The sequence below is a fragment of the Neophocaena asiaeorientalis genome, unplaced genomic scaffold, assembly GCF_003031525.2.
Source record: "Neophocaena asiaeorientalis asiaeorientalis breed wild unplaced genomic scaffold, Neophocaena_asiaeorientalis_V1.1 scaffold119, whole genome shotgun sequence".
NCBI classification, from domain to species: domain Eukaryota; kingdom Metazoa; phylum Chordata; class Mammalia; order Artiodactyla; family Phocoenidae; genus Neophocaena; species Neophocaena asiaeorientalis.
The window spans coordinates 4,460,406-4,486,360 of record NW_020175821.1 but is presented as its reverse complement, the minus strand read 5'-3'; positions in this window follow the sequence as shown (position 1 = coordinate 4,486,360).

Sequence of the window (25,955 nt, the reverse complement as noted above, 5' to 3'; positions counted from 1 at the left end):
AAAAAATTCTTGGGAAAATATTTGCTTTTTTTTTTTTTTTTTTTTTTTTTTTTTTTTTTTTTCCCCAACCAACTTCCATGATCTAGAAGAAGCTGCACCTGTCTTGGAGTTTAGAGAAATGAACCTAGGTTCTTGAAATACAGGCAATCATGTCATCTCAAAAAGCCAGAGAAGGAAATCCAAGTCTCAAAAGGAAAATTCTTATGAAAAATGTAGTGAAAGATTTACCACTTTCCTTTTTCCCTTTGGAAAGAAGTCAATGGCCATTGGGTATTTAAAGGAGAACAAAGACTCGGGGAGAGAAAGGTGAAAGTAAATATTTGCAATAATGTGTCACTGCATTTTACATAATGGGCCAGCCGTCTTTGAGATCTGACATCTTTCACACCTACAGGTTGTTGGGTTTTTTCCTTATTTGCTCTCATGAGGCAAGCCTCTCTTAGGCTGCCAGCCACCAACGAAGCTGCTGAATGAATACAAGGACACTGAGGGGCATTTGGCCAACATGACCTCAGACGTATTGACACACTGCGATGAGATAGTGATATAATTCAGTTTCTGCATCACTAACTTTCTGCCAACTAATATTCCAATGTGTGCCTCAATGATGTGGTAAATGTTGGTTTAAGATAAAAAAGTCAAGACAAATATTAGTGTGCTACATAAAGGTACCACTTTCCGTGAGGGCTGGATCCCATCACCAGAGAGTCTGATTTCGTTGGTCTTAAGTGCAGCCTGGGCACCACCGTTTTTAAAAACTCCTCCATTGATTCTAATGAGCAGTTACAACTGAGAAACACTGCATTTGAGAATTGCCAGAATATTTTGTATTGCATTTGGAACAATAGATAAAACTGGCCCAAGGAGCCCACGCTAGATGTTAAAAGCTGGACCTGCAGTGAAATAGGGAAGGGGGGATAGAGGGATAAATAGCAGCAAAAGAAAGGCCACCCCACCCCAGACTGAAATCTAGTGAAAGAGACAAAACACAAATAACAGTAACAAAGTATGAAGCTTGATTAGTACAATCCTTGAGCCCAGAAAAAAAAATTGTCACAGAAGACCTAGCAGAAGTTTAGTGAAAATCTGTAAGGTCTCTAGACAACCCAACTTCTGCTCTGTGGACCTGGGAGTGGATGGCACCCCCCTTCCCCTCCCCACAGCCCCTCAGGGCCCGGGTGCAGTCCTGGATGCCCTGGGCTCTACCAGGATTTTTCTCCTCATGGGGATTTCCACACTGGCTGAGCAGCTCTGTATGCCAGAAACTGGAGGAAGGTGAGCAGAGGGATGCCTGTGAGCACGCTTTGTCCCTTCCATCTCCTCAGGGCCAGGACCTTCAGGCTTCCCAGAAACCCCTTTCTTCACACCAGTTAGCAAGGCTGTGCTCCAACCACACAGCAATGGGTTGACAAGCGATCACCCTTTAGTGTTAACTACCTTGCCTCAATCAATGAAGAAAAGGCCTCTGCTTCTAGTTAAGGGAGTCTGAGGTCCCAGGAAAGGTTTGAGAGGGTTGGAGCAGGGGTGATGGGAATAACTTCTGTGTCCCTGGTATCATACAGAGATGAGGGAGCAAGGGACACTTACTGTGTAATACGCGTGAGTCAGGATGATGTCCACTGCCACGATGTGAAGTATCAGGGGAAAATGGTGATATTGATAGTCCTCTAGAATCTATCATCAATCCCACAATAACAAAATATAAAGATTTTCTGGGCTAGGTAGGGTACTAATAATTATATTTTTTATGAATAATTATAATTATCTGTTTTTCCATGAATCCTTTATCACTGATATTTAATTTCCATGGCACAATAATTAATGTATGTCATTAAACACATTTCACCTTGAGTCATTTGGTTAAAAAAATTAACTCTATTCAGGGATATTTCATTCTTATGCTCCTTGAACTGACAGCCTGGTGGTTTGGTTCCAGGTTTATAAATTACAGGGAATACTGTTGCCAGTAGCTTCCTCATGTTTTGTCTTTTTCTGCCTCCCTTTTCTTTTTCAAAATATATCTATCTGGGCAGGACTTCTGACTATGATAAGTAAAAAAGTCAGCAAATCTTTCCAAAAAACAACTATAAAATAGGTTAATTTATCAAAAGCAACCGTTTTAGGGCTTTGGAAACTAAGGAAAGACAAATGACAAATTGAGAAGCATTTACTTATAAAAAACTGATAACCTTTGGGTAAGAACAGTGGAACTCAGGGGCCTTCTTGCCTGGGGCCGCTCTCACTGTCCCTCCAACTCCAGCAGCTTGGTAGTTCTACCAGGGTAGGGCTGGTCAGGAAATCTAGCAGCTCCCCTGCTAGAGAGGCTCACTTGTGCCCAGTGGGGCTGTCAGTTAAAGTAGCAAGACTGGTTGGAAATGGATGGGGACCCTAGAGCTCCCACACCCTAAGGATGCAGTCATAGTTGGGGTGAGTAGCAGATTAGCAGACTAGTCAGATATTTAACAGGGAGATTCTGGAAATAAGAGCATGGTAGAGAGCCTAGATGAGACCCCAGGCTTCGTGGAATGCTGCATACACATCTGGGGAGACCCAGGAGGGCCGGGTAGAAAGTAAAATCCAGTGCAGACCTGAAAACTGTCTGACTTTGAACATGCTCCTGTCAGCAGAAGGGGAAAGTTCTGCTGGCTCCAGCACAACTTGTGACCAATCATTGGTAGACGCCTGAGCTGTGCAGACACAGAAGCCACCTCTGGGAAGCCAAGCTAATAAAATGAGAATAAGAATTAAAAACAAAAAACAAACAAAACTGCTTGACATATGGAGGAAACAGATTCTGCAGATTAAGTCCAGGCAAGTTACTAAAACGGCAACAACAGTAGCAAAAACGACAAAATCACAATAACTTTCAAGGGAAAAAAATCAGAATCTAGAGTTTTACTATAACATATTTTCTGAAATGATTGGTTCTCTACAAAATAGTATGTCACAGGCAAAGAATAAGATGGTATGGCCTACATTCAGAAAAAATATCAGTCAATAGAACTGTCTTTGAATGGGCCCTGATGTTGGATTTTGCACCTGAAGACATTTTCCCTCAAGCAAATACTGAAAAATAAAGCAAAAGGATAAAAATAAAGGGCTACGAGAGGACACAAAGTAGGACACTAAGTATATATATATATATATTTAACTGTATATATGTACGTGTGTGTATATATATATATTTGAGAAAGGATATGTATTCAGGCTCTACAACGAATTTTTACAATTTAGTTTTTTAAAAGACAAATAACGCACTAAAAATGGGCCAAAGACTTGAATAGACATTTCACAAAAGAAGATATAAAGATGCTCAACATCATTAGTCATCAGGGAAATGCAAATTAAAACCACAGTGAGATGCACTACACACCCACTAGAATGGTTAAAATTAAAAAGCCTAAAATGCCAAATATACTTATGATTCCACAATTCTTTTCCTCAGTGTTCACCCAAAACAAATGAAAATATATGTCCACAAATTAAGTTGTACAAGAATGTGCCTTGTACCTTTATTCATAATAGCCAAGACCTAAAAACAACAAGATATCCGTCAAGAGGAAAATGGATAAACTAATTGTGGTATATTTATACCACAGAATACGACTGAACAACAACAAAAAGGAATGAACTACTGATGCATGCAAGAACATGGATGAACCGCAAGGACAACGTGTTGAGGGAGTTGGGAGGGAAGCCAGACACACAAGAATCCATATTGCATGATTCCTTTTTGTGAACTTCAAGAAGAGGCAAAAAAATAAAATTAAAAAAAAAAAGAAGAGGCAAACCGGCAAAGCCAATTTGGGGACAAAAATCAGAGCAGACAAGATATTTGAAAGGATTTTGTTTTTTTCAAATGTAGCTCAAAATGGTCAGAAGTTGGCCAAACTGGAAGCTGATATTCAGAGCCTGATAGGAACTTTTCTTAAGCCCTCTCCCCTAAGCTAAAATTAAACTATGTACCCAAAGGGAATGAAAACCATTCCAAAGACAAACAGCTCTAACTCTAGAATGTAGGTGGAATCTTTTGATTTCTATCTTAGTTGAAGATCCTCTCCCTGATAGAGGGAGGCAAATTTGAAGATAGTGTAAATAGGTTTCAGGAAGGGCGTGAGGAGGGAGGGGTAGGGGGAGTCAGCCTTGATACCATTCAGATTGCAGCCCAATTCTTTGAGGAATTAAAGGCAACTGTTCTACAACTTACATAACAATTTGAATCTTTACAAGAACAGAAAAAGTCCACCTCTCCTTTTCACCAATTCCAAAACTTCCCCAATTCATTTCAAAAGGCTTATAGGTATGGAAAAAATTCTGGTCTCAGAAAACAAAAGTCCTTCTTGAAGGAACCTGCATTCTTTCTCTGTGCTTTCGAGATGTAAATATTCTACTAGTTTTCCCTAGTGATTGAGAGCCACCTCTTTGAAATGCAAACTTCAAGGAGGTAAATTCTTATCAGAAGGAAAAAAATTCTTATCAGAAGGACCCCAAGTAGATCCAAGGGGTCTACTTGGAAACTAGGCAGATGAAAAAGTCTTCTCCATAAATATTAATAAAAAGTTTAAGCCATCTGAGCAGGTAAGGTTAATTTATTCCATCTGCAAGAAACAAGATTTGGATCCAGCTCTTTTGTAAACTAGTGAGTTTTGCATTATCATACCTGTCTCATGGCTAAAATTTTAAAACAAGAATTTTATTCAAATTCATGTGATCTAGGATAATCTGGGGGAAAACAAGCCTAAGTTTGTTGGACTAACTAAAATAGTTCTCTCTTTAGAGTTATCAGTATTAAATATAAGGCAGGCATACAACTTTTATTCTACCTAAGTTTACTAAACGTTAAATAAGCTCAAGTTATCTCTTTCACAGATTTGTCAGCAAAAAAAAGGTAATTTAAGATGATGGTTAGCTGTTTAATGCCTCATGAAACTTTCAAGAGTAATGTAAACATGATTGCTAAGAATAAATATATTAAATAGATGTAAGGAAGACAAAAGTTTATAAACGAACTTTTCAATAATAATTTGCTTCATGGTATGTCTACTTTACTCAAAAATAGTTTTCAAAATCTTTTTGGTAACTTGAAACCTCAGTTATACTGAAATAAGTTAAATGATGGATATTGTGAATGAAAAATATTGTTTGCCGTATCGGTAAACAAAGGATGTGGCAGTCATTAAGCCATCACATTACAGCCACCCTGATGGTGAGCCCTGAGGGAACTCAGGATGGAAACATAATGCCCACCGTCAAATCATGAGACACTGTAGCCACCCCACAATGGAGCACCACAAGGAAACTAAAGGTGAGAAAACACAGGATACTGGCCCCAGAGAGCTGAGGTGCATATCAAAGGAACGATTTCAGTGAGCCCAGACTCTTGCATCTCCCCATACACAGAAAAGCTCTAAATTGCTTAACTTGAGATGTCTGGTTTTCTTTAATTAACAGTAATCTTTCCAACTACCTGGTCTTTGTTGCAAAAAACGCCTCTGTATCCTGGCTCCTCCCTTACCTCTCGGGAGCAGTTCCTCAGAGCCATCTGAGAGGCTGACTCCCAGGGTTAAGTACTCAGTTTTGTCCACCAAATAAAACATAACTCTCAGCTTTTAGGTTGTGCATTTTTTTTGTAGACAATATTCACTGACTATCTAGATCATTTCCAAATAACATAAAATATTGAAACATTAGTGACTATACATGGGTTTATTCACTATTGACTTCCTTTTGCAAAGGAACTAAACATATTTAGGTTTATTATCAAACATGTTTTGTTCCACATTGAAAAATTTACTATGAAGAAGAACATACTTCTAGAAATTGTGAAATGTACTTATAAATTTGTCAGTCCACAGAATAGTGTAACAGTTCATAATTGCTTACTTCTTAGTTTTACTAGGAATTAATGATTCTAAGGGTTACAAATTCTAATTAATATACATCATTAAAACTAATAGAAATAATAAGGGAAACATCTCTTTGCAAGGAAAGCAGGGTGTGGTTTTGGTACAAAAAGGTATGAGGTATGGAATGTGTGTTTGTTAAGGGAAAAAGAGAGTAATTTTGTCCTAAAGTAAAAGAACTGATTGCTCCAGAATGAGCCAGAGGGGAAAAAACATAGGACAAAATCTGAATCAAAAAGTTGTAGGAGGTTTGTGGGAAAGGAATCTTATGAAATTAAATTTTACATATGGTCAATCTGGCTAAGATTAGAATGGGTTATTTAAGTTTTCTTTAAAAATGCATTTAATAACAAAAGTATACTTGTGCAAAACTAGATTTTGGTTTTCTCTCCGTTAAAAGGACAAAGCTTTCTTAGATTATTGGTCGGCTTTTATTAAAATATTGTAAACAATATTCTCCTTTACCTTTTAAGTAATCTTCCTGGAAAGCAAAGATTTTGTGTCTCACCAAAATAATTTACTCTGCTCCACATTGTCTTTATTAGGTCTTTGATTACTTAAGAAAACACAGTCTTTTCAGTACTAAAAAAAAGCCGTTTTGTTCACAACTATTCAACCTTCTGTATTTGCCTTTAAAATCTTCTATTGTCACTTTAAATAGATAAGTCATTATTTCATCTGTGATGTTTAAACTTCTAAGGTTATATTTGTATGGATATATGTTATTAATAAGGGTTCCATAAATCATATAATTCCTAAAAATCTGATATGTCACGGTATTGTGTTATCAGACGTAATACTGCTTATTATCTTAAAATGTTATTACACAGAAATAACCAAATTTCCTTGTCAATTCCATTATAATAAACTCTCATAAGATCTTTAACCATGGGCATTTTTAAGCTTTTTGTTATTTACAGACAGTTATTGTTTTATTTTGATGCTTTTGCAAAAGTGAGATTTAGGAAAAGGACCCTACCAAGAATGCTTAACCAATGACTTCACTGCCAAATTACCAGATGTCACACCTTTCACAACTGAAGAAGGCTCGACCTGACATCTGGTCTATGCAAACACTGTAGACCTCAAAATCAAATTGGGAACAAAAGTAGCAAACATCAAGGCAGACTGTTTCTTCCCAAGATATTGGCTCAAGAGGATCAAGAGCATTTCTTTCCATTCCTCCTTCCCTCCCTGACCATACTTTTCCTAATTCTTACAGCAGGAAGGTCTTTATGATTCTTTTGTCCACCTATTACCTTGCCCTGGCCTGGCAAGATTTTTCACATATCTCAGGTCATTACAAAGGAGGGTAATCCAACCTCCAACCAATGGATTTCCTGTGATGCTGGTAATCCTGTAGTTCTTTCTGCCCATCATAAGCTTCTCCCTGATTTCCAGGGCCTCAGTTTCTCTGAAACAAGCTTGCTGGATACACATTTCAGGGGAAGTGGAGACAGTTACATGAAATACATAAACAAACCAATTAGCTTAAAGAAGTAACCCCCCTATAGGATTATTTCTTGACTTACATGATTCTAGATGGTTTGGGTCTCAGGAGCACTCTCCAAACCGTGGACATTGTCTTGTTGCTAATAATTATTATCATCTCCCTTACATGCTATATTCTCTCAAAAGTTTTAAATGTACATGGGCAGCCATTGGTCAGCCAACAGATGGTCTCTCTCTGACTAGAACAACAAAAGAGACCAGAAGAATGTAACTAGCTCCAAGAACAGAAGCCTGATATTGTCTCTGGGAATACTACACCGAGACCTAAGAGACAATGGTAGCTGAGAATCATGCTAAGATGGAAGTTTTTGATCAAACCATTTGATGGTCAAGCAAATGATCAGACTGTTGAAATAACTTTCTAAGCCCAAGATGGAGCTGGTCCTGCCCAGGGTATCACATCAGCAAACTAAAACTCAGATAACCTTTGTGTCCCTACAAGTGCTCTGTTTAATCAGAAACGCACTATATCCCGTCAGCCAATCTCCGAACACCAAGCCAATTCTGGGCCTTTTCACCCCAAACAAGGTTGACTAAGTAACCCCAGCCTATCAGATATTTTCTATTTTTCTCTTCCTTGTTTTACGTATTCTTTATTCGATAAAAGCTTCCTGCCTTCCACTCCACTTTTCAGTTCTTTTCAGTTGGTTCTGAGTGACTGTTCACTTCAAGTGTTAAAATTTGTTCGTATCACCTAAACTGTTCTCTTTAATATTATTTTAACAGTATATAAAGTACTTAGCATAATTTTTCAATAAATGATAACTACCATTATGGTATCCTTTTACAATTCTCAGAAACAAAAAAAAGTAATTTGGGGATAAAATTTTATTAATGTTCAGTTTTTATTCCAAAGAATTTTCTTAAATGATTGTGCTTTTTATATCACACGTATACAGTTGCCATTTGTTTAACAGAGAAAATGATTCCGAGACCATATGATAAAACAAACAGATCCGTTTTATTTTTTATAATTACTGTTCTATAGCTATTAATGAGAGAGCATTTTTCTGACTCCTTCAAAAATCTGTTGATCAAAATGTTCCCCATTTAAAGGAAATTGTGGGACTTCCCTGGTAGTCCAGTGGTTAGGAATCTGCCTTCCAATGCAGGGGACAAGGGTTCGATCCCTGGTCGGGAAACTAAGATCCCACACGCCCCGGGGCTACTAAGCCCGGGTGTGGCAACGAAGACCCCACTGGCTGCAACAAAAGATCCCGCATGTCGCAATTAAGATCCGACACAGCTAAATAAATAATAATAAATTAAAAAAAAAAAAAGAACTATCCAGTATACGAAAAGTTAAAAGAGACAGATTTTTTAAAAAATAAATAAATAAAGGAACTGGTAATGACAAGAAGGAAATGACACATACTGCTCCTGTACCTGGTGGGTCAGCTCACAGCTCACCTCTGTGGGCTAACTGGAGATGAAGTTAGTGTCTTTCACAGCAAGGGGAGTTCTAAGAATTCTTTGTGAGAAGGTTCTGTTTTATTCCCTGGAATATGGGAGAATAGCTGTGGCAAACGTCCAGAGGCTTTTTACCCCAGCAAGTCCTAACATATTTTAACTGTTCCAAAAGAGTCTGTGGTAGGTCAAGCTCCCCAGGGAAGGGACTCTGAGGCTCTGAAATTGCACGCAAGAGCTTTCTTTAGGGACAGCTTTCAGGATTGGGTCAAGACAGAGGCTGACTGTAATGTGTGAACTGAGGCTCCTGCTAATCCTACGGGGAGCTCTGGGGCTCGTGATGCCTTGAAGCGTGAGGAACAGCCATCAGGTGTAGGCTGTCCCTGGGGAGGGTGCATGGCTTTGGGCAAGGCAGCACTGATGGCCAAGGGCAACTTCTAGAGGAGAATCAACCAATCAGCTGCCACACTTCCAGCTGCTGGAGGAATGAGTACCTCAGTGCTGAAGGGGGATCTGAGCAGAGCATCACCACCTCCATTCCACAGCCTCAGAGATTCTGAACCTCTCCCTGAGAGGGACCAATGACTACTTGGCCAAGCTGTTGCTTTACATAAATACCTAATTAAACTAAAGCATCTTTTGCTGTTCTTGTTGCTGCTGTTTTTAGCTTATCTGGGATTCTCTGGAAGATCTGAACTTCCACTCCTTAAACCGAACTGTCTATCTTTTTATACAGATCCTTTCTGCTGTTTAGAATAGACCAGAAGGGCAATCCCACATCTGAGGAGAAATGCATTTCCATATCCAGAGAGATCCCCACACTGCTACTTTGGGCACCTTGGGCTTGATATGGCTCGCTTTAGGGGGAGACTTCCTGAAGTTAGGAAACTGTGATCTCAGAGTTTGGATTTTAAATTAAAGCTCTGTTTGTTGATACAGCTGAGAGAGATCTGTTGGGGGGCGGAGGGGGGCGGTGAGGAGTGGTTATTGCCAGCATGGGCAAAATATACTGGTTTCTGCTCCTGAACTGAAATTTAACCAATATATCTTACGTATTACTGAAGCCACAGACTGATGTATAGCCTGTGGAATGAAGCCTGTGAAGGTGGTGAACTAGATTCAGAGACAGAGAGAGGGCAGAACAGCCTGTCCATCTCTGGTATTTAAGTGTAGTACCCAAGCAGGGAGGCAGATGGTTGTTTTGTCCCGGAAACAGCTGCTTCGGAATTTCTGTGGTTAGATACTTGGGGGAGAGCTGATGAAGTGAGGAGGATATAAAGGATAAAGTGAAGAATAAGAGAAAAAGGAGGAGGATTACTGAGAGAGAGAGAGAAAGAACAAAGGAAAGAATTACACATCCCCCTTCTTTGGTCAGTAATAACTAGATATATTTTAACTCAAATAAAGAAAGAGAGGGGTAGCGTAGAATGATTACTCTTTTGTCACCATAACCTCTGCCTCATTTGCGAGCTGAGTTTGATGAAGAAATATGATAACGACAATGATGATGACGACGACAACGATGATGATGATGGAGGAAGTGGAAGAGGGTGAAGAGGAAGGGGAGATTAAAGCTGAGAAGGGGGAGATTTAGAACCAAAACCACAGCTGAAATAGGAAATAGAGGATGGTTGCCTCAGGAGTCCATGAACTTGCCTCGAGATCTTCTCTACTGAAAACCTGTAAAAACTTTGCAAATTTCTGCTGAAAAGCTTTGAAGAAATGAAGAAATCAAACTTGAAGCATCTTGTTTAGCACAAAAAGGATGGCACCTGCAGTGAGAATATCTGTTTCAAGTTCCATCTTGTCATTTAATAGCCACCTAGTTTTGGTTCCATTATTAATCTCCCCAAGCCTTATCTATGAAATGGAGCACAGAGAGATAACATAAAAATCAATCAATAAATATGAATGCCAACGTTTTGTACTTTGTATGATGCTACATAAATTTATTACCAGATTTTTTTTTTAGAGATAATGCATTTTTGTGATTAATTCTCTCAATCGATAAGAATCCAGATACTTCTTTTTTTATTTAGGTTTGTTGCAAAACACTTGAAGAAGGATTTAAAATTTCTTTCATCTCTGAGTCAATGAGATAATACTTCCTTTCTTAAGCACTGAGCAGTGATGGACATTCATCCAAGCAAATTGAGAGATGGTTGGTAAACTTTAAACTTGATATAGGTCAGGCGTTTACCGAATTCAAGTTTTCCTTACATTTTTTGTCAATAAAACTAAACCTCCTTTGGAAATACCTATCAAACAGTATGTGTTCATTTTTAAAATATAACTGTTGTAATGTTCCTAATAATGAGTCTATGGCAATGCAAGATCATCACCCTAAACTACTTTTGAATCATTAGGAACTGCTAAGAAAGAAAGATTCATTAGGAACAGCTTTGTTATTATGACAAATATATCGTGACAACTCCAATACTTGGATTATTTCAACTCTTTCAGAATTGGTCAGCAGTAGAAATGGCACCTTCAGTTAACCCAAAGATCCCATTCCTTACTACACGAGATAGCTAGGATTTTCCTTCAGCCACTGGTCTCTGGAGAAATCTAGAACCCAAAAGGTAGACACAAACACATTCTCATTTGCCTTTCAGCTGAAGTTTTCCTCCTCAGATTTTGACCATCACCTGGAGCAGGTACGTAGTCACTCCTTTGCGTTCACGCGTGTGGGCACCCATTTTCTCTTGCATCTTGCTTCCTTGCTTCTGCAGTCAATATTTCTCCCTGACCCAGAACACAGCAGTACTCACATGCTGACATAATAAAGTGGTTAACCCAAAACACTTCTCAATACTCCTTCTCTTCCCTTGATTCATCTGCTGTTTTTAGAAGACCTTTAAAAAAGATATTGTGCCTCCACAAAGATAAGAGCCAGATAATGAATATACCAAAAAAAAAAAAAAAAAAAAAAAGGGCAGCAAATATCTTGCTCACACAGATCCACGTTAAACAAGAAGAATGACATCTGGATGCCATAAGGTAGATTTCTCATTTGCTGGTAGAATGTCTCTTGGTTTTTCTGTTACAGAACCGTAAAGCAAGGGATGCTGTTAAAACTCATCTGTTCTCCACAGCAACTCTGTCTAGTCTAGGTCTATTCTAGTCTAGGTCTATGCTTAAACTGCTTTAAGTAAAATGTTAACAAGTAGAGAAGGTTTGGTATCCCCAGTGCTGAAAATTCAGATTAGTGATAAGTCATGGTCACTATTAACCACCAGAAGGTGCTCCTTTCCATATGGAATAGATTCTAAGAAATTTTATTTTTCATTTCAAGCTCTGTGAATTATACTCAGAATAAAAGAAAAAGAATCTTTTAAGATTCCAAGTAATCTGAAAAACCCATTTATATGACAGCATAAAGACTAATCGAAGCTTTTTTCCCCTCCCAGGGCTCTGTTTGTTTTCAGTCAACACTTAGGTCTTATGATGTCTGAGGACTCCAAGGTGTCATCCTGAGACAGTGATCTGCACCTGATTTTGCACTTAAGAAGCTGCTTTGATGCACATCAGCCTATTTTGCTGTTAGGTCAGGCCTTATGAGGGCACTCCCGGCGTTACTCCCCCTGTAGTCAATGCCTCTGGGAATTGAGCATTCTCAAGCAGAAAGACTTCTCATGCTTCTGGGCTGGTGTTTATGATTTGCCTCAGTTTCAAACGTTCCCACTTCCTCCAGTTCTCAACGTATTGAAACACTTTAAGTCTGACTCAGATACCACCTCCTTTCTAGAATTCTCCCTCATTCCCCACAATTAGAATGAATCGTTCCTGCTTCCACACTCTCTGTAGCATATTATCTGTCCCTCTATTTTGTACCCATCCATCCTCCCTTTTCCTATAGTTAATTTCACATCTGTTTCTTTTTTCCAGCAGAAATGCAGAAATGCTTCTGGGTATCCCAGATAAAATAGGACAGATGGAAATAAGACTTGGTTTGAACCAAATCCATGTTATGTTTTGTTCAAGAAGATTTTTTTAAAAACCAATAGTCGAGGTCCTCTCTTTTGATTTCACGTCTAGAATTTTCCAAGCAAACACTTTTTTCATGTCTCCTGACCTTAATTTGTGCTCATGCTGTAATGGAGACATTGCAGAGATCAAAAATACAAAGTCCTGCTTCTGAGAGTTGCTCACAGCTCAGGAAATCAAACAGAGATTCCTCTATACATCTCAGAAAGCCAAAGGCAAGACCCTAATCCAGAAGGACAGCAATTTAGGGTGCTTATTTCGTTCTAGTCCCCTGGCTATGACAAAGAAAAGTGTCCAACAGCCTGCATCCCCTACAATGAACTCCTTCTACAAGTATGGAACACTCTCAATCCAAAATCAACTCTTCAAAAAGCGGATTCCAATCCAACTAGAAGAAACAGCACCCAGAGGATAAGCACACCATGAACAATACTTGAGTTTTGTATCATGTCATGAACATCAAAAGTGTAGGGTTATGCAAGCCTAGAGTGGGAAAATGAACAGAGTCCAACCAGCCACCATGTCCCCCTCACTCAGGTCCCCAGGATTCTTACTTTTCCCAGAACCTTTCTCAAATAAACAGCTAACTTGTTTGTATTTCTCGAAGTGAAGGCTGAAACAAAATTTTCCATGGAATTGGTTCATGAGAGATGTTATTCTTATCTGTGTGGTAGCTGGCCCTGTGACTACCCCAGGAGTGAAGGGTGAGTCTAACATATAGTATCAGGGCAGAGCACCAAATGTGAGACGTTCAAATACATGCATCTTCCCTAGTGACAAAACACATTACTTTTTTAATAACTGTTTTAGCAACAAAAGCAATGTTTACACTTTATTAAACTCTCAACATTCCATAATCCCACCTCAAGATAAAAGTGACGAGATGGCTAATTTGGTACTGGTAGGGCAATTTTAGGACTATTTCCAGGTAGAAAACTAGGATTCTATTTCCCTATCTTGCCTACTTACTCCCATTTTGTAGGACAACAGAAGAGGAAAAGCAAAGAATGAGTCAATTTTTGAGACTATTCAGGAAAACCCCTGATATCATGCACCGTTTAGAATTACTCAAACACCTGTAACAGGTAACAGGTAGCCCTGGGCAAGGACCCATGGAAAAGGCACAAGAGACATAGGATCCTTTGATACCTGCCAGCACAGGCTGTCTGCTGAAGAGGACAAGATATATAACCAGGTAACGCTGTGCCTGCTGTGCCCAGGTGCAACATTTCCCAGGAGAGGGATCTTTAAGGATCCAGGGATCCTAGGGAGAGTTATATCGTTAGGAAAGGTGATTGGGGTGCAGGGGATGCAAACTGTAAGAGTCACCATCTGAACGACATGATGCTCTTTACTTCCTACTGCTTCCCTGCCATTCCTCCTCCTCCACAGGCTTAAGCCCTTGTCAGGACACTGCTGGAGAGCACTGAGAATGCAATACTGCTTTCCACAGCTTCTTGTCCAGGGAGAAATCTGTTATCCTATAAACTATGCTAATTTTCTTAATTTTTCCTGAAGTTCTTGAGAATACACGAAGAACGTGCTTCACTTTGCCACCTGTTTTGTTGCTGTTGTTGTTAGAAGTGTTTACAATTATCAGAAGGATAAAGGTTCCTCCCCCTTTAAGAAGCCAGGTGGTAAAATAACAGTTGCACCTTTCTTCCAGGAAAAATAGTCAGGAGTGAATGACTCGGGGACAGTAGCGAACACACAGAGTGGTGTTCTGGACATCCCCTCAAGAGGGCAATTCAGTGGAGAAGAAAATGAGGGGCTACAAAAACCTAAGGCTTCAGATGGCAGGAGAGATGGATGGAAGGGGGAGAAGTCTTACAATAACTTAAGAATGTGTTTATAGCTTCCACTAAATAGCAGAAGAAGTTAATATCTATTTTCTAAACAATAGTTTCATACATGATAAAAATTACTGTGCCATTAGTTAGTTGGAAAGTAGCCAGAGGGCAACCATGGCACCTGCCCTGTTTGGGGCAGGGGTGGCAGAGCTGAGGTGGTAAGGCCAGGGATTGAAGTGGAGATCAACACAGATCAGTGAAATAACAAATTGTATATTTTAATGTCAAGTGTTTTAGGCAACCCCATTCCTAAGCACCCTTTGTACAATTCTCTTACTGGATGAGTTAATCATTAATTAGGAATAAGGTTAATAACAGGTTTGTGATAGTCAAAATCACAGATCAAAGTGCATCCACCTTCATCACCCTCCTAGCCGCACGCTGGAAGACAGACTCGAGTAAAGGCAGAGAGCAAGAGGGGCCAGGGAAGGGGTCTGCGAGGACCTGAGTCTTCAGGCTCAGCTCACAGCCCACTTCCATCTTTGACAGCAGAATGCTGGTTACCTTGGGATACAAGCTCAGCTCTGCAACAGGCTATGTCACCTCCGGTGGTCTTTATGATACAAATACTACTACTCATGATTCTGGGAAATTTACCTCCTACTCTATGGTAATTTCTCTCTCCACCAACTAAAGAAGGGACAAAAAATCACCTGCTCTCTCCTGCTCTTGATTGAACTCCTCCTCTTCCTTGCTTAATCAAATTCAAGTCCCTTGCTTGAAAGAAAAGCCGTGTATGCTTGGCTTGCTTGCTTTGCCTTTGCTCACTGGCCAGACCACTGCATAATGCCCATGTTTAGGCAGCTTCTAAGTCAAATTATGGAGTAAATATGTAACATTTGATGTCTACACCCTGTGGAAACTTGGAAATATCTGCTATGACCTCAGGAAATGTCCATAGAAGAAGGACACTTCCCAAATAAAGAGCATGTCTGAATAAGAGCAAATACTGAAAAGATGTCAGATCATCCAAGGTTAATTTAACACATTAAATGCAATCGCAATTTCAATCAAAATACCAATGGAACATTATTTCTTTTATATTTCATTTGACAAAATTATCCTAAAATTTGCCTGGGAGAATGATCTATTAAAATAGCCAAGAAAAAAGTTTTAAATAATAAGATAAAGATGGAAGTAATAAGAAGAGGGAATTCATTCAAGTTATTAAACCATATTATAAAACAATAATAATTAAAAGTGTGGTGGAAAGCTAGGAATACACAGACAAAGAGAACAAAATTTAAAGTTCAGAAACAAAGGCAAGTTCATATAAAATATGGTATATGAAAGAGTGACTAGAGAAATATTATTTAGGTACTCAGACAGATATAAAGGAGAATGTTAACTTCTTCCCTCATAACATACACCAAATTAAATTCCACACACACTTAGGAACTAAATATAAACAATAGCACCATTTAAAAACTCCAGTAGAAAATATCAGCTTTTAACTGATCTGAGACATGGAAGTTCTGACTAAGCAAATATTTAGAGGTAGAATCAATAAAAGACAATACTAACAGATTTAAACTATAAGGCAAACTAATGACTGTCAAAAATGCCATCCACAAAATTAAAACAAATGGAAAATTCATATATACGAAAAGAGTAATTCATGGCAGAAAAAGATTTTACTTAATTATAGAACACTTCAAAATCAGCAACAAATACAACAAAAATAAAGACCTAAAAATATGTTCAACGTAATAAACAGACAATTCAGAAAAGAAAAAAAAAGACTGGATAACAGATGAATTCTTATTGTTTCTAATAATAGGTATAAATTTAAACAATAAAACACTATTTTGCCAACCAAACTGGCAATGACTGAAACAAAATATTCTCACTGAGGCGCAGGAAAATGCGGGCATCAATTCACTACTGGTGAAACATATAAATGTTTCCTACTTTCTAGTAAGACAGAATGACAAGATGTATCCAAAGCCCTAAAATCATGCATACTCTTTTAATTATAAAATCCTCTACAAAAATTATTTAGAGACATTTTTCAAGATTTATGTAGTGGATATTAATCACGTTATTTATACTTCAAAAAATAAAAAAACAATAATTAGAATTAAGTAAATATTATAAAGCCACTTAAAATGATGCCACAGAATAATAATATGTAAAAATATTCATAATAAATGGCTGAGTATAAAAAGCGTATTTTAAAATATTGTGGTTTTGATTTTGTAAAATCTTACACACACACATGCACACGCAATCACGTACACACACACAAATACACAACTAACTAGAAGGCTATACTTCACAATTCTACCAACTGCTATTGTTTGCATGGTGGGGTTACAAGTAATTTTTATTCTCTTTCTTAGGCTTTTATGTGTTTATAAACGCCAAAGAATTTTATGTAGATTTAAGATGACAATTCTTCGTTGCAGACAAAGAGTAAGGTAATTATCATGGAATAAAGTATTTTATCTATAACTCTCAAGAGGCACTTCTCTGCAAGGATAAAAAAAATATTCTTACAGTTCTTTAACCACCTACTCCTTAAGTTCAAGTACCAAGACACAGTTGGTTGGACATAGTTGCTGGCAATCTCCAATTTTAATTTAGTTCCTGGAAATCTGCACTTTAACAGCTGGGAAAATGGGCAACTGTATGTTAGTGGATTCACTTTGTCTCATGAACCTAGGCCTAAATTGCTCATATTTAGCTATTGGAAATTTGCTGGTATGAGCAAAGGGAGGTTTAGAATTCAACGATGTCAACAGTATTAAAAAAAAAAAAAAAATCTCTAGTTTATCTGCCCCCAAGGAGATGAGGGGAAAAAACTAAACCTTGGCAGCTCCAGGGCATTTTCTATAACTAGGCACATATAACTCTCCTGGAATAAAATGGATGTTTAATCCATTTTCCTTCCCTGTGCTTTTAGTCTACTGTCGCATCCAAGTCTTAAAGCATCTCTACAGCTAGTTGTCAGCAACAGCACCAGACTTAGACTGGCCTGGAATGGTCTGCGGTGTGGTGAAGCAGAGACTCTCAACTCCCAAATACTCATCCACTTAGAAAAAGATCAAGAAATAGCCCCAGACATCCCAGGGTTCTTTGAGAACTGTGTCCTCCAGGACAGGCCACTCAACTTCCCTGTGCCTCAACTCTTCATCTGAAAGATAGGGATAATAATGCCAAACTTGGGATGCTCCAATGAGGAATAGGTCTTACGAGAAGGATAGAAAACGGTTTGGGGGGGAAATATCCATACAAATGTGCTGCCATTTCAATAAGGCTACTCTGGAAAAGCCACTGGTTTGAGCAGAATGAGATTGGAGAGTCTTCATTGGGGTGAGGTGTCGCCAGCACCCTCATGGGTTAGAGACTTGTGGAGTGACCTTTCTGTTTGACATTTGCAGCCATTGGATGGTGTTGACAAAGCGAATAGGAAAAGGAGGCTTCTTACCAATACCAAAATCTAATGAGAACCGAAAAAGAGAGCAATACAGGCCTCTGCTGTAAGTCCTTTAAAAGCCACTCTTTTAATCATTGATAGCAGAAAAATTACAAATCAACTATTTTATTCAAATGTGCACACAAGCATAATCTTGTATTTTTCCTTCAGTCATTTTCCTGTAATTCTTTCTCCTCTCACACCTGCCCTCTTGTCCTGGATAATAATACCTATTTTCTCTACGAGCTCACTCACCCTTAACTTTCCCCACTCCTTTACATTTATGCAGGTAAACCACAAGCACAATTAAAATGAGAAGCTTATAAACTAAGATAATCATCTCTACTGAAGAAAAAATAAGAAAATAAGTGAAGAGGGATGCTCCTGGAGAGCTATTTTGGGGGAGTTTTCTGCATTGGAACTGACTCAGTGGGCTAACTGGGCTAGGAGGCTTGAAGATGCATTCATTCAATTCATGCCCTTATCACTTTAGGAGATTTTTTAAGCATACATCTGATCGAAGAATCTAAAATACGAAATCTCTGGGATTACAACGAACTGCTATTTATGTGAACTTAAGGGCGACATTATGGGAACATGCTCATAGTTGTTCCAAATGACTGTCACCAAACAACACAGCCATTCTTATTCCACATATATTCTTTCACTAACGTTTTTGAGAAGAAACAAAATTCATCCATCTCCTTTTTTCAGATAAATTTAAACCCATATAAATATTTATATTCAATATGGGGAAAGTATAAAGAATAGGGATCAAAACACGGGCTTTGATTTTTTTTTTTAATTAAATATTTATTTATTTTTGGCTGCATTGGGTCTTCACTGCTGTGCGCAGGCCTTCTCTAGTTGCAGCTAGTAGGGGCTACTCTTCGTTGCGGTGCACAGGCTTCACATTGTGGTGGCTTCTCTTGCTGCGGAGCTTGGGCTCTAGAGCGCAGGCTCAGTAGTTGTGGCACTCAGGCTTACTTGCTCCGTGGCATGTGGGATCTTCCCAGGGATCGAACCAGTGTCCCCTGCATTGGCAGGTGGATTCTTAACCACTGCATCACCAGGGAAGTCCCTGGTGTTTGGTTCTGAATGTTGGTTCCATCACTTGCTAGCTGTATTAGTTTCCAAGGGTTGCTATAACAAATTACCACAAATGGGGTGGTTTAAAATAACATAAATTATTTTCGCACAGTCCTAGAAGCCAGAAACTGAAATCAAGGTGTTGGCAGGGTTGCTTGCTTCTGGAGGCTCTGAAGGTGAATCCATTTCATGTCCCTCTCTTAGCTTCTGGTGATCGCCAACAATCTTTGATGTCTCTTATCTTGTAGATGCATCACTCCCATCTCTACTTCCATCTTCATATGGCCTTCTCTGTGTGAGGCACAAATCTCCCTCTCCTTTCTTCTATAGGGAGGACAGTTATTGGATTTAGGGCCCATCCCAAACCCAGGATGATCTCATCTCAAGATCCATGACTTCATTACATCTATGAAGACCCTATTTCTAAACAAGTTCACATTCACAAGTAACTGGGGATTAGGACTTGGACATATCTTTTTGGAACTACCATCTGACCCATTTCACCAGTTGTGTGACTTTGGGCAAGTTATTGAGTTTAAGCCTCAATTTCCTTATATATAGGGTGGGAATACTAATTACAATATAGAATCATAATCAAGATTAAGCAAGGTAATACCTATAAAGTGCTCAGTATATTGCCTGGTTTAGAGTGAACATTCAATGATTGCTAGCTGCTGGTATTACTAGTATTGTCATTATTTCACTGTTAAGCACCTTGCAGGATTTAGAGGTAACAAAGCACAAGTTCTTCCCCCAAGAGTCTTATACTCCATGGATGCACACTGACTATAGAGCTGGCTTTAACTTTTGTAACTCACAAAGTCCTTAGTATTATGAAGCACATGGTTGCTGAGACCCCTGAGATTACAGGGTACAGACTACAGTTGATTCCTGGGGTGCTGGTAAAAAGACTGGCTTTCTACTATGTAAAACAATATGGAGGGCCCTCAAAGGAGATGCCATATGATCCAGCAATCTCACTCCTGGGCGTATATCTGGACAAAACTATAATTCAAAAAGACACATGCATCTCTATGTTCATAGCAGCACTATTCACAATAGCCAAGACATGGAAACAACCCAAATGCCCATTGTCAGATGAATGGATAAAGAAGATGTGGTACATATATACAATGGAATGCCATAAAAAAAAGAATGAAATAATGCCATTTGAAGGGATGGATTGGGAGTTTGGGATTAGCAGATGCAAACTATTATATATAGGATGGATAAACAATAAGGTCCCACTATATAGCACAGGGAACTATATCCAATATCCTCTGATAAACCATGATGGAAAAGAATATGAAAAACAATGTATATGTATGTATAAGTGAATCACTTTGCTATACAGCAGAAATTAACACAAATATACTTCAATAAAATAAATTTTTAAAAAAAAACTGCCTTTCTTTTCCTCTTCAAAATCAGCATGCTCTCCTATCCTCTCTTCTAGAACTTCCTAAAGGAAATAGCAAGTAAAAGAGATGCTGTTGTTCTAGGATTTCTGAAGGGATGCTTATTCTGAAGTTTTCCACCCTGACAAATGGAGCATCACTTAAAATCCCTGGCCAGAAAGGCCACCAATGTGACACTCTACAGAGGAAGCAGCAGGCAATAACTTTCTGCTAATCTTCCTCACTCACTCTTGTTTCCTATCACTCTTCTATACTTTGACTCATTAGAGTGCATGAAGGTATAAACTACAGACTAGATGCACAATTCATTCTTCCCACAATGTCAGCCACCACCAGTGGAAGGCAGCATTGTCACAAAATGAGAATTAATTTCAAAGGAATCAATTAAAACACCAAGTGCAGTAGGGAAGAATCTTTGTATTCTACTACAAGTTAATCACTACAGGGATGTTGCCTGTAAGCTTAAATTATACATAATGGCCCATCTCTGGGAACCATGCCTCCCAGGCAATGAGCATTAAGCTAAAATACCTTTGTTTAGCTCACAGGAATCTTCCTGACCAGGCCCACCTGTCAATAACTGCAGGAAGGAAGAAATTAACACATCCCCTCTGGAGGCTGACTAGAATCATGAAATGTTTGATTTTACTATAAAAGAAGCCTGAATTCTAACTCAGGCAAGATGGTTCTTTGGGACACGAGTCCACCATCTTCTTCGTCTGTTGGCTTTCTGAAAAAAGTTGCTACTCCTTGCCCTAACAACTCGTTTCTTGATTTATTCGCCTGTCGTGTGGCAAGCAGTATGAGATTAGACTTGGTAACAAACAAAATGAGAATGAATTTTAAAGTAATCAATTAAAACACCAAGTGCAGTATTAATGAATAGAGTATCTACCAGAGTAATGTGTTGGGCATTCTGAAGAAAAAGAAACACAAATAAGAACGAGTACAGCAAAAAATTCTCACCATACCATGTTTCTTAGTCATTAAAAAAAAAAAATGCGTAACTATTCTCAGTTGAATTTCCTCCTAAGTCCTTTGTTTACTTATCTATAGGACATGAATAGCTAACAGAAAAGTGGAGGTTTCACCCACTTTATTGAACAAGGTATACATCCACAAATAACTGGTTGTTGAGTTCCAAACTTTCATTTCATTTACTAAATAGTTTCATATATTTAGTCAAAACAGTCCAAAAATTTTTATATAGATGTGACCTTTAACATATATACATATATTAATTAATTTTATTCCAAATCTTTAAGGATTGATTTAAATAAACCCTAGTGAAAAGGGTAATAACACAAGCTTAACACAGTAAAGAGTTTGAACTGGGTAGGGAGAAAATTTTTTTAATTCTTAAACAAAGAAACAACATATAAGGAGACTCTGCTGCCACACGGGGAGCTTTGGAAATTTTTTAAGTGCAAAGATCTTAGGAGGTTTTTGACTTAAAAAAGAGGAGAAATATTTTAATGCCTAAGATCAAAGGATGTGAAGATACGAGAAAACATAGCCATTTCTTTTCTTGAATTTAGTTACATTTTTGTTTTCTGAAATCTGCTCTATTTGGAGTTGACAGGGTGAATGAGTGGCCCTGCTGGTCTGGTGGTTACATGATCCTATGCAAAACGCAGATGGCAGGAGAAATCATTCCCCATATGCCCCTACTTGGACCATCCCCTGTGCTCTCTGCAGAAAGGGATCATTCCATCCAACTCTGTGGTCAGTGGCAAAATGATTTGTTGAACTGCCCCAAAGCACAGAGCCTGGCCTACTGATGAATTGACAACTCAAGGGGTCAAGCAAATGATTTTGTGTTTTCTTCCCAGGAAAAAGAAATTTAATTCTGGAATTCAGATGGGCCCATTATGGAAACTGAAATCTAAGATGGTAATAGAATGAGTGACTACAACCCTGGAGTGACAGAATCATGAAATACAAGGGGAAATGGTATTCTGGTATCCAAATACACAGCCAGAAATGGACTTGTCACAACTCATTTGTATGAGGCCAAGCTTTGCCTTGGTATTTAAGCAGAAACAAAACCTTGGCTATATGTTCCCTTTTGGAAAGTCACCCCAGCACCACAGACGTAGTTGTCTAATACTAAATCTTCTTCTAGAAAACAAAGTGAGAAAGAATCACTGCACTGATTTCCAATTAAATGCTAAACGCACACCCAGAACCAACCAAAGCTGCGTCCAGCATTTAAAACATTCAAAAAACAAACACTAAGCCGTTTGACATACTTTTTCAAGGTGTTGGCCATTTGGAAATCTTGGGGAATGTTATGACAAGAATCAAAGTCAGAAGCGTAAGTAGCATCCACCCTTTTTACCAGACTTAGAAAATTCCCAGAATCTTTGAAGGGCAGAAACAGAAGGGAGATGTGGCAGTGGAAGGCCAAATGAAGTGGGTCGACTCATTCATGGAGAAGGGCAGAAAATCATAGATGATCAAGGAACAGATTTTTTTCTCCATCTTATCACACTTAAATTCTTTGCTAGGTTTTGAGTTTGGAGCACGAACATCAATCACACTCTCCATGAAACACTGCCATCAAGAGCACTCCATGCCTCCATTTGGAACTTCAGAAGATCACAGGTTTGCCGTGAGTCCCTGCACTATCTTGAAAAGCATAACATCTTAGCAGATACAAAGTCTAGGCCACCAGTGTATTAGTTCATTTCTCATACCCAGTCTCACTAGAGAGTCCTTTTGGACCTTTCCCTCATTGCCTTCAAGAAGGGTAAAGTTATAGACAATTATCCCTTTGGGGACCCTGGAAAATTAAGGAAAAAATAATTAGAAGTTAAATGAAATTAGAGGATATCCTTAGAAAGGGTAAAGGACATGAGATACTTCACTACCAGGGATTTCAACCTTTCCAGGGATCAACGAACCCCAAATGAAATCTAAATCCGAGGCTAGTTGACAATTCTATTTTTTAAATGTGATGATAGCTTACATCTTTGTTTACACACAGCGTATGCCTTTCCATTACGAGGACTTTTGGGAAGAAAAGAGTGACACAAAATGCAACATGGACCAGGAATGAAAAGTGCTTTGGACACTGCACTTTGGACATGCAAACCCAAGAGATGCCAGGCCCTGACACTCCATATTTCTTTCTTTGAGCTGACTTTTCAAACATGATCCATGTATTGGCAAATTTCCCTGGTGTCCCTGGTAAGCTTCAAAATAAACCACTGGTTGGCCCCAGGATCTCTACATTGGCTTTCCCCCATTGTTTTTATGTACGAAAAGAAAAAAAGAAAAGAAAACTTAGTGGGCATTTTACATGTGGTGTTCATACTGTCCCTTATTCACTCAGTTTGAAAGTAAATCGAAGAGGAATGAGGAGTAAAAGTGCTTGGGGTTGGGGTGAGAGCTTCAGACTCCTATAAGTCAACATTAATGTGTACAGCATTTAATACAATTCTGGAACACCTGCAGGACAGATGTCTTATGCAGATCAAACTCACAATAACCTTTCATTACATGTCACCACAGAATGAAAAACAGGTAATGTGTGTGTGTGTGTGTGTATAATTCATAGGAAATCTAATTGATGTGGCTTTAACTAAAAACAATGACAAATAATTTGAACCTGTTTTTAAAATATGATTATGAATACTCACCAGGGATACACTGAGTAATTATTACATTAATGACTCAGGAAGGTTGTTTTTCTCCACGTATGTTGGAAAAGAGAAACTTACTCAATTGTCTTCAAGGCAAGATAAAACAACTATATGATTCAAATATCCAACTAAGTTAGAAAAGCCTGGCTAACCTGAAGGATGAGGGTTTCTGAGTGCCTGCTCAAGGTCTTATGGCTCCTCTCAGCTCCTTTTCTTCCTCTCAGTCTTGCCCTTGCTGTGGGCAGAGGCTCACCACCCAAGACCACATCTTGGGCTTTTCATCCCGAGGTTCCAGCCAGTGGCCATGGAACTCTGCTGCTTCTCCTTATTCTGCCTCTCCAGCTGATCATACATCAGAGATGCTGCCCCCAAAACACCTACCCTCTACTTCTAGAATGATCAGAACCTTTCTATAAGCTTTTAATTCTCATTCTTTCCATGCTCTACTAAATGCAGGAAATACCAAATTAAATAAGATTCCTTACTACAGAACTTCTCAAAGCCTTTAATTTGCCACGGTATAGTATGGGTCCAGGAGGGATAAAGCAGGTTTGGTCCACTTGGCTCTTTCCCTGGGGTTTAAAGATTTTTTAAACTCATAAAACAAAACTGTCTTGTGTTTATTCTTTTCCTACCACTCAAAATATTTGGAAGTTTGAGTCAGCCCTCCATAATAATAGAGCAATGCATTTTATTCACCTCTGTAAAGCATCCTTCTTCTTCTACTTAAAGAATGCTATGGAACAATCAGAAGAAAATAGTTCACCTACTTTTGAGGAATCTGAAATATTAACACTCAAGCTATTTCTGAAAATTTGCAATTCATTGCTGTTTTGTTCATGCTGATTCTTCTTGAAATTATTTTTATTTTTCTTTCTTTCTTTTTTTATTTTTCTTTTTCTTTCTCAACTGCTGTCACTTGCTGTTATTAATGAGTAAGAAAAATGTCTTTCAAAGTCTTCCCATTATCAGCTATGTCAAGAATGGCAGGGCATACCTAAGCAATGTCACCAAAATAAAAAGGAAAGATACAAATCTACTAAATACCTAGACAATGAGTCAATCAGGATTGAGTGCCTTGAGCTGAACCAAGCAGCGGTGGAAATGACTAAAATGAAGGACAGCCAGGCTACAGATAGTAAATTACAGCTGGAAATGAAATTAAACTCTTAAATTCAAGGTTTTTAAAATTTGTTTGGGGGTGAGTGCTGTGTTTGTTATTATGTAAAGGGCATAGGTTTGGAGGTAAGGTTTTCAATGGATACAGAAACAAACAAGCTGGAAATTTTCAGTAAAATTAACGGAGAGTGGAGAGTGCATCCAGATGGAAAAAGAGAAAATTAAATTTAAAAACAACCTAAGGGATCCAAAGGTCTGTAAAAGGAATATTCTATGACTGGAGAGCATGTCTAAGACATACATAACCTCATCACTATGCAGATTGTACAATATTTCTTATGTAGCCTAATAAATGTGCCCAAAGATAGCATTCTAAGCTACACAGAAAATACCAAAGCCCAGACATACTTCAATGCCAGTCTCTGGGCAGGCTGGCCTAAGGCAAGATATTCTGGAATACCTGGTTGGCTGGCAGACTTTCCTTGATTGCAGCATTTTGGGACCAAACAGGCATTTATTTCAGCCTCTCTGATCCTTTCATATGGTAAAGAAGCAATCAAAGAATACTGGCTTTATTCTTTAAAGCATTAGTTTTGTTCTACCTA